This window comes from Panthera pardus, unplaced genomic scaffold (assembly GCF_024362965.1).
Source record: "Panthera pardus isolate Hobbes unplaced genomic scaffold, ASM2436296v1 HiC_scaffold_10, whole genome shotgun sequence".
NCBI classification, from domain to species: Eukaryota; Metazoa; Chordata; class Mammalia; order Carnivora; family Felidae; genus Panthera; species Panthera pardus.
Genome location: NW_026526655.1, coordinates 70006853 through 70017376, shown reverse-complemented (window position 1 = coordinate 70017376; position 10524 = coordinate 70006853).

Below are 10524 nucleotides of genomic sequence, written 5' to 3'. Positions count from 1 at the left end.
AATGTTGAATTTAACCAGGATTGGGTTTTATCCAAGGGAGTTTGGTGAAGTGAGAGCAAAGCAAAGAAATTGGGGACAAATTTAAGGGAGTGATTATAATAAGTGACCATGGAATTTAAGCTGGATAATGGGGGAAGTGCGTGAGGATATAAGGAGAACCACTGGAAATATGGGATCAGTGGATTGGAGGTGTATATGGAGTTGGAGCCTTGTTGGAATTGGGGTTTAGGAAGTGAGATGGAAAGAAAAGTAGTTATTGGCCAGAAAGTAGGCTGTATGATGAGTAGACAAGTAGTGATGGGGCAGTGATGAGGTGGGGGTGTGAGATGACTTCAACAAACCCAGTAATTTCTAGAATGGCACGCTGGTGTGGCTTAAAGTATTCTCCATGTAGGCAAGTGGATAATGAGGAACCATTGTTTTATGCTAGTGTTCTTTTCTCATTATAATTATTTTTGTCTCAGTTGAGTACATGAGTATTAAAAAAGAAAGAGAGGAAAAAATGTGGAGTAATGATAATTCAGTTAGTTTGATCCAGCTATGTAATTAATCTCAAAGTATGGTTTGGGCACCCCTGGAGTTCCCCAAGACCTTTTTCAGGTCTCAAGTATTTGCATAATAATAATAATAAGATGTCATTTTCCATTTTTAATTTTTGTCTTGTGAATGTACAGTGGCTTTCTCCAGAGGGTAGGTGATGTATGATAGCACAACAGATTGCAGAAGTAGACATGAGAATCCAGCTGTCTTCTATTAAGCTAGAAATTAAGGAGATTAAAAAAAAGTAAAACAATGCCGATTTTTTGCTATTTCTTTCTCTGTTTTGGAAAATACCATTTTTTCCACAAAAAAAAATTGTTCCTAATGTTAACTTACAATAGGTTTGTTTGTTTTTAAATCCACCCATTTATTAAATTTACTGAGTGTCTATACTATGCAAGAGTTGAAGATGCTGAGGTAATTTATACAGCTTTCTGGATGATGGTGAACACAGACACAGAAATAAATAAAGCCCAGTGTTATAGTAGTATGATAGTATTTTCTGTCTATGGGTATAGCTACATTCCCAACTTCTTGTTCCTTTTCCTCAAAATGCTCCTCACCTCCATCCCCCATCTTCTCACAACTGGTTACTTCTCATTTGAGGTCTCAGCTAAAATACTTCCTCCTCAGAAAGGCTTTTTCTCATTCTGTCAGACAAAGTATTTGAAGTTTTCTACAGCCAGCCCCCTCCATAAACACATCTGAAGACACTAACCAATGGAATATGCCAAATGTGTTAGGGTATGTGTGATTAGTAATTTTTTTTACAAAAAAATGTAGTGCTCATTTTGCTGGAGTCACTTGCTGGCTCCTAGGAAGTAAGTAGCCATGTTGGGGAACCCTATGTGGCAAGGAACTACAGGTGGCCTCAAGGAACTGAGAGTGGCTTCCAACACACAGCCAGCAAGAAACCAAATCCTTCAGTCCGACCACTGCAAGAAACTGAGTTCTGTCAACAACCTGAGTGAGATTGGAAGCATATCCTTCCCCAGTAGAAGTTCAAATGATGCTGAAGTCTCAGACAAAATCTTTCATTTTCAGCTTTATTGAGGTATAATTGATAAAACATGTCTACAACGTGATTTGACATCCATATACATTGCAAAAGGATTCCCCCATGAAGTTACTTGACATGTACATAACCGCATATGTTACTTTTGTATATATGTGTGTGAGAGAATATTTCTCTTCCCCTAGCAAATTTCAATTATACAACCCAGTGTTATCAGCTATAGTAATCATGTTATATATAAATTAGATCCTCAGGCCTTATTAATTTTATAGCTGAAACTCTGTACCTTTTTCCCAACTTCTATTTTGCCCAACCCCCAGCCCCTGGCAACCACTTCTGTACTTTCTGTTTCTAAGAATTTGATCTTGTTTTTCTTTTTTAATTACACATAAAAGTGATAGTGTGCAATATTTGTCTTTCTTTGTCTGGCTTATTTCACTTAGCATAATGTCCTCCAGGTACATACATGCCACAAATGACAGAAATTCCCATTTTTTTAAGGCTGAATATATTTTATTGTATATATATATATATCATATTGTCTTGATCTATTTATCCCTTGATGGGACATATAGATTGTGTCCATAACTTGGTTATTGTGACTAAAACTTGAATGAGCATGGGGAGATAGACATCTCTTTGAGATATGGTTTCATTTACTTTGGATGTATAACCAGAAGTGGGATTTGTGGATCACATGGTCATTCTACTTTTAAACCTCCATAGTGTTTTCCATGGCAATTTATATTCCCATCAACAGTGTAAAGGAGTTCCCTTTCCTCCACATCCTTGCCAACATTTTTTATCTCTTGTCTATTTAATAATAGCCATCCTAAGAGGTATGAGGTGATAGCTCATTGTGATTTTAATTTGCATTTCCCTGATGATTAGTGATATTGAGAACCTCTTCATGTACCTGTTGGCCATTTGTATGTCTTCTTGGAAAAATGTCTATTTCGGTCCTTTGCCCAATTTTTAACTGGGTTATTTGTGGTTTTTTTTTTTTTTTAATTTTAATTTTAATTTTAATTTTTTGCTATTGAGTTGTATGAGTTTCCAGTATATTTCAGATATTAACCCCTTATTGGATATGTGGCTTGCAAATATTTTTTCCCATTCCATAGATTGTTTTTTTTTCTTCATTTTGTTGATGGTTTCCTCTACTGAGCAGAAGTTTTTCAATTTCATGTAGTCCCACTTTATTTTTGCTTTTGTTGCCTTTGCTTGTGGTGTCAAATCCAAAAACTCATCACCAAGACCAATGTCAAGGAGCGTTTGGAGTTTTCTTCCAGAATTTTTACTGCTTCAGGTTTTACATTCAAGTTTTTAGTCCATTTTGAGTTGACTTTTGTGATTAGTACAAGATAAGTGTCCAGTTTAACCCCGGGTATGTGACAATGTTGTTTTCCCAACACTCTTTATTGAAGAGACTATCCTTTCTCCATCGTATATTCTGGTCTCAGGGGCTCATTTAACTCATTTTTCAAAAACCAATTGTCTGTATATGCATGAGTTTATTTCTGGGTTCTCTATTCTGTTACATCGATCTATGTATCTGTTGTTATGTCAATATTATACAGTTTTGATTACTATAGCTTTGTAATAGAGTTTGAGATCAGGAAGTGAGATGCCTCCAGCTTTGTTCTTCTTAAGATTGCTTTAGTCATTCAAGGTCTTTTGTGGTCCCATACAAATTGTAGGATTGCTTTTTTTTTTTTTTTAATTTCTGTGAAAAATACCATTGTCACTTTATAGGTATTGTATGAAATCTGTAGATTGCTTTGAATGGTATAGATAGACATTTGAACAATATCAATTCTTCCAATCTATAAGCACAAAATATTTTTCCATTTATTTTTGTTTTCTTCAGTTTCTTTCATCAGTACCTTATAGTTTCAGTGTATAGATCCTTTACCTCCTTGGTTAGATTTATTCCTAAGTATCCTATTCTTTTTGATGCTGTTGTAAATGGGACTGTTATCTTAACTTCTCTTTCTGGTAGTTTGTTGTTAGTGTACAGAAATGTGACCAATTTTTGTATATTGATTTCTGTATCTTGCAATTTTACTGAATTTCTTTACTAGTTCCAACAGTTTTTTGGTGGAATCTTTAGGATTTTCTATATATAATATCAAGTCATCTGCAAATAGAGACAATTTTACTTCTTCCTATCCAATTTGGATGACTTTTATTTCTTTTTCTTGCATAATTGCTCTGGCTAGGACTTCCAGTACTATGTTGAATAAAAGTGGTGAGAGTGGGCATTCTCTGGAGAAGAACACAGTCAGCCCTTAGATGTATGTTAAATTAGAAGACTGATCCACAGCTTTCAAAGTTTACAGATGGACCCGTTTGGGAAAGACTGGGAGATGGGCAGTTTTCCTTGCTCCCTCTGTGCTGAGCCCTATGGAGATAGCTACAGTGAATGCTTGTCACTCCTGCTCAGAACTATTACTTTGTTTGCTGTAGTCTTGAGTCTCACAGATGCAAAACTTCATTGGCTTTCAGAGCTAAGTGTTTAGGGGCTCATCCCTAAAGTGGGAGTCTTAAAAGTTGTAGCACTAAATGTGGGGTCCAAACCCTTCACTCCTCAGGGAGAAGCTAGGAGTTGAGAGTACCCTTTTGATTGTATGCACTGTGCCAGGCACGGGGCTTATGGCGAGAGTGTATCTTGGCCATTTCTACCTGTTTCAGGGTAGGTATTGTCTTGTTCATCTGATGTGTGAGAGCTGCTTGGCTGGTTCCTGGGTTTTCTTCAGAGGCGATTTCTCTGTAGGAAGTTGTGCATTCTCTGTGTCCCTGGGGGGAGGGGAATTCAGAAATCCATTGTGGTCAGCCCGTCCTTATTCTGTTATTTTCAATGAATTAAATAAATGTTTAGAAATCCCTGCTTTCATTTTAAGTATGTTAAATATTAATAAGTATAACCTAAATAAACAAAGGTCTTTGGGGTAGTCAACAATTTGTAGGAGGAAAGAAAGCCCCTGAGACCAGAAAGTTTGAGACCCACTGAATTTTCTTACTTACTGGAAGATGAAGACTTGTTCTCAGGAAAAAGTTGAGAGATTAGACATCGTGCAAAAGAAGTCAAAATGGAGAATCTTACAACAATACACTTTCTGATGACTTTGACTTGCAACGTGAGATGAGTCATAAGGAATAGGGAACATATATAGGAAAAGTATCAGAAAGGTACTTTTTGACCACGGGAGACTTTCTGATTTGAATAATACAAATATATGCATTTAATAAGTAAGTCTTATAAAAAATTGACCAACAAATCAATCTAATGCCTAGGTATATGTCTGTGTATAAGAAAATGGTTTATCTTTGCAATCTCCTTGAAACTTATTTGTTTTAAAGGCGTAGAAGCTTGTTTTGCTTTTCTAATTATGAAAGCAATACATGCTCGCTCTAGTAAATTCTAAAAATTGTTAAGAAAATACAAATTAGGTGTGCCTGGGTGGCTCAGTCAGTTAAGCATCCGACTTCAGCTCAGGTCGTGATCTCATGGTTCATAGGTTTGAGCCCTGCATGGGGCTCTGTGCTAACAGCTCGGAACCTGGAGCCTGCTTCAGATTCTGTGTCTCCCTCTCTTTCTGTCCCTCCCTCACTCATGCTCTGTCTCTCTCTGTCTCAAAAGTGAATAAACATTAAGGTTTTTTTATATTAAAAAAAGCAAATACAAATTTGTTGTAATGCTACTCCCAGGGAGAAAGAGTTAGCATATTACCTATTGCTTTCGGTGTCTATTTTTTAAACCAAATTGTTCTCACATTGTATATATATTTACATATATTTACTTGGCCTTTTATTATGAGTATTTTCTCATTTGAAATCACTATATGTAGTGGAGTAATATTCTGTTGAGATTATGTACTTTATTTAGCCCACCTGTTACAGTAGGACATGAGAAGTTCTCCCCAACTTTTCTCTTCTATAGGGAATATTTGACTATGTCCCTCTGTATATACTCATTTATTCTGTACACCAGCACACACACACTCATGTAACATGCCAAGAAGTTTGCATATATTCTTGTATTCATTGGTTCAGAAGCATTCAATCTGCTGAAGGAAACGAATATTTCAAAGGTGTAACTTTCCTCCAAAATAACTGATAAATTTATTGCTAATTTCAATTATAGTGCCAGTAGATCTTTTTTCTTTTAATATTTATTTATTTTTGAGACAGAGAGACAGAGCATGAGCGGGGGAGGGGCAGAGAGAGGAGACACAGAATCCGAAGCAGGCTCCAGGCTCTGAGCTGCCAGCACAGAGCCTGATGCGGGGCTCCAACACACAAACGTGAGATCATGACCTGAGCCGAAGTCGGATGCTTAATGGACTGAGCCACCCAGGCGCCCCCCGCCCCTTTTTTTGTTTTTTTTTTTTGCCAGTAGATTTTTTTAAGGTGATAAAATGAGCCGAAATTTCATGCAGATAAATTAACGGATGAGAAAGATTTTGAAATTGAAGACACAAGTGAGGAGAAATGATGGTGATAGAAGATATTAAAATGTATTGTAAAACTAAAATAATTAAAACAGCATGGTTTTGCCATAACGATTGACAGATAAAATAATAAAATTGCCTAGAAACACAATTGTAGCATATATTGAAATGTAGTACGTGATTAAAGGTAGTATCACAGAAAAGTAGTGACACTGATGACTATTAAATAAACAGTGCAAAAATACGATGAACTCTTTGGAAAACAATGAAAACAAAAAAAGCAAATCCCATTTCTGAGAAGCTAGTTTGAGAGAAAATTAGAAGGAAAGATGTATGGTGCCATCTAGTGGTTAAACAGGTAACTGCATACATACTGCTTAATGTAGCATCTGCTGGTCAAAATTTACAAGGGATGGAGTTCTAGAGAAGTAAATTATTCATTAATGAAAAGGTTTATGCCTCACACTTCACAAATTTAAAGAATGTTTTATTAATGCTGATAAGATGATTTTATTGTTTCAGAGAATCTCATAAATGGTAGCCTATATAATGATTCCAAATTACCATGTAAGGAATTACGGTTGCAGACATTCACATAAACAAGTATGCCAACCTGTCATACTTTTTTTAGTAACACGATGAAACAAAAGAACAATTTGAGTAAAAGCATGCTGATTGGAAATTCATATATGAGAGTAGAACTTGCCAGTAGTTACAGTTTTGAATAAGAACACATTCCCAGAAAACTGCTCTCTGGATTGTAGAGCCTAACGGAGGTCCAGAGCTTGCCCTGGGCTTGTGGCTAGTGTGCCTGTGTAGTTCTTGGGCTGAATGGAGGCTTCACCTCTCCTCACTGAGCCCAGGTATAAGCTCTGCACATACAACCATCTCCACAGGGGCTCTGCTTCCAGGTTTCCATCAATTCAAGTTGCAACAAGGCCACACAGGCAAAGCTGCAAAGCAGCCCCTTCCATTTCTGGAAGGAAGCCCTCCTTCCCCATCCAACTGGCTGCTGCAAGGCTGCCCTGTTGTCCTGTATCTCTGCTCCCTCGTCTGGCTCTTCAGTCAAGAGATGAGCTCCTAGACTGAAGTGAGGCCTGGAAGTCCCTTTCATCGGCATTTTGGATCTAAGAATGACAGAACTGGACCAGTCTGTTCTGGGTTGTCAAGCCTGAGCGCTTAAAGTTCAGAAGCTTTTGGTGACCACCAACAGGACTGGAAAAACAGGAAGAGCACGTGGAAGGGATGAGGCACGAAGCAGCAGCAGTGAAAGAAGAACGAGACGCCATGATGCTCCCAGGCCTGGCACTGTAGCTCCCAGCAAATATTGTTGCCCTTTCGCTCAGCTTGGACATTCAGATCTTACCTTGATTCCTTATATTTTCGGTGCACACTTCCTTTTTCTGAGACAAATGTAAGTGTTTTTCATTCCCTTGAATTCAAACTCGCACTAACATACCTTTTAAAAGGACAGACCTGATCTAGATTTTTCAATGGCTGCTCAGTGTCCTCACACCAAGTCCCAATTTTTTTCGCAAGCCTGTGAGGTCTCTTGTTGATCTCTCAGGCCTCATTTCTGACGTTCCCTTGGTCCCTTCCTCCCGGCCACCTTTCACCCTTCTCTGCCTGACATGCTCCATCCATACCCACAGACTCTCACTTCCCAGACCATGCAGCCCTCAACCAGGCCGTGCCCTCTCCATGAAATGCTCCTTCTACCACCTGCTTTCCCCTGCAATGTCCATTCATCCTTGACACCCTGCCTTAGGCATCACTTCCTCCAGAAATCGTCTTGGGTCCCCTCCAACTGGGTTGGTTGCTCCTCAATGTTAGCACCTTGTCCCTGACTCCATTGCAGCTTTTATCCCTTTGCATCAAAATGCCCTGTTTGTTTGTTTGTTTGTCTCTCCCAGTTGACTCTAAGCTGCATGAGAGAAGGGCAGAGTCTGACTCACTGTTGCATCCCAATGCTTTGTACGTAATCTAGAATGCAGTCAGCACTCAAATATTTGTTCAGTGAACAAATGAACGTACACGGAGAACCATATCTGTCATCTAAGTGAGAAGCACTCAGGCCCAAGTGAGCTGTGAATCTTTTCAAAGCAAAGTGTCCAATTGGCCTCATTTCTGCTTAGACGAGGGTCTGGAAATTTCTAATAACATTTTTGAGAGGTACTGCCTCGGGTTTCAACAACAGACAAATACTTCTAATGTATGCAACTTTCTCTTATGCTAAATCAAAGCTAAATGCACATGAATCAGTATAAGGATTATCTGTATTTTGTGGACATGGGTGGTCCAGACACCCACGAGGAGATAAATAAATGTTTGAGGTGGGTCCTTCAATGATTTTTACAACTGATGCCAATTTGGCAAGCTTGACCGGGCCCTACCAGTGTGAGGAACCATGATTCTGGTTTGATGTTGGGGGATTTGTGGCTTCCATCTGCTGGTTATCTCACAAAATGTGGAGCTGAGAAAAATCACATACTGATTAAATCATAGGATCCCACACTTGGAAGGGACTTCATGAGATGATCTGGGCCCGCCTCCTGAAGGTCAATGCATAAATCATCTTGTGCAGATGGCTGTTTATACTATTTTTAAAGCTCTTTAAGGATGGAGATTACACAGCTTCCCTTGGTAGTCTGATCTTCATGGTCAAGAACTTCCTTTTTTAAAAACCCAGCTTCTCACTGCAGCTTGGCCCATTTCCTCTTTTTACAGCTCTCTGTGACTATGGAAAAGACAAGAGCAAACCTTCCTGCTAATTATCTCTGGCCCACACTCCACTCCCTTGCAATTAATTATTAAGACTTACGCTGTTCCCCTCCCCCGCCCCAAGCTACACAGTTGCAATTCCTTTATTTTTCAGAAGAATTTTTTTTTTCCCTCTCCACAATATTGTTTTTTGTAATTTAAAATGCTCCTCATTTAAGTCTATTCCACAGCTCACTATACAAAACTGGCAATGGTATTTCTTCTCAAGTTCTAATCAGCTGTCAATAAACAGCAACGTTTCTTATCTTAAATGACAGCATTTCCTCTTTGTTTCTGGCATATATTACATCCCAGAATAAATCTCAAGCCTTTCACCGTAAAATTGATACTTTCTACATGCCACATCTGTGTAATAAGTCTTGGGTTTTGCGGCAGGCTAAATAACGGCCCCTGAGAAGTGCCCACATCTGGACGCCGAGAACCTGTGAAGATATTACTGTCCATGGAAAAGGGGACTTTGCAGATGTGGTTAAGTTAAAGATCTCCAGACGGGGAGATAGCCAGGCAGACCCAATGTCATTGCCAGTGTCCTTGGAGGGGGTGGAGGGTTAGGGCTGGAGAGCAAAGAGATACAAGGTTGGGAGCTGAGATTGGAGAGGCACACTGGGAAGGTAGGGGAAGAGGCCAGCAGCTGAGGGATGTAGGCAGCCTCCAAGAAGCTGGAAAGTGCAAGAGGACAGATTCTTTCCTGGAGCCCTGAAGAGAGGGTGGCCCTGCCAACGCGTTGATTTCGGCCCATCGAAACTCATTTTGGGGTTTTGACCTGCAAAACGGCAAGGAATTAGATGTGTGTTGTTTTAAGCAACTGACTTGGTGGCGATTTGTCGGCAGCAGTAAGGAACTAATCTAGTCTCATTCGTGAACATGTCTGTGCTTGTCTTGAACTTCGTGACTTTATTTAACAGTCCATTTTTAGATTTATAACAGTTATTTAGTGTAATGTTCGCATCACAACAGCCATAACAAAACTAGTGTGTATTTACTAGACCATTGATAACATTAACTGCTTATCAAGTGTTTTACAATAATTTATGTAGGGGCGTCTGGGCGGCTTAGTCAGTCAAGCATCTGTCTCTTGATCTTGGCTCGGGTCCTGATCTCACAGTTGTGAGATCGAGGCCAACATTGGTCTCTGTGCTGAGCATGGAGTCTGCTTGGGATTCTGTCTCTTCCTCTCTCTCTGCCTCTCCCCTGCTTGCACTCTCCCTCAAAATAAATAAATAAAGATTTAAAAAAATAAATAAAATAATTTATGTAATAGAGGATTCCATTTTGAAAGGATTCTATGTGCCCGCTACAGTGCTGCGAGACTGGAATGTGCTATGTCACTTCCATAGCACAACAAAATTATGACGTAGGGATCATTCTCCTTAGTTTACTGGGGTTTGGAGAGGTAAAACTGTGCAACTAGTCACTGATGGAGCTGGCATGTAAGTCCCACTCTGCCTGATGTTAAAGCCCGTCTTCTCTCTATTCTACCATATTGACCTACCACTGTTTACGCCCAGTTTCTCTAGCTGGGGTATACAGTTGTTAAGAATCTGAAGCACCATGAATTTTCAAGGAAGATGTGTTACTATAAATGTAAGTTTCTTGGGGGAAAAAAAGAAGCTCGTTTCCTAGAAATGCCATGTATTTGTTCCAGATGTCAGATGGAAATGATTTCAAACATCAAAAATGAAATGGTAATTTTTGGGAAAGTGAGAGGGATCACTCAAAAACATTGGGGAAATA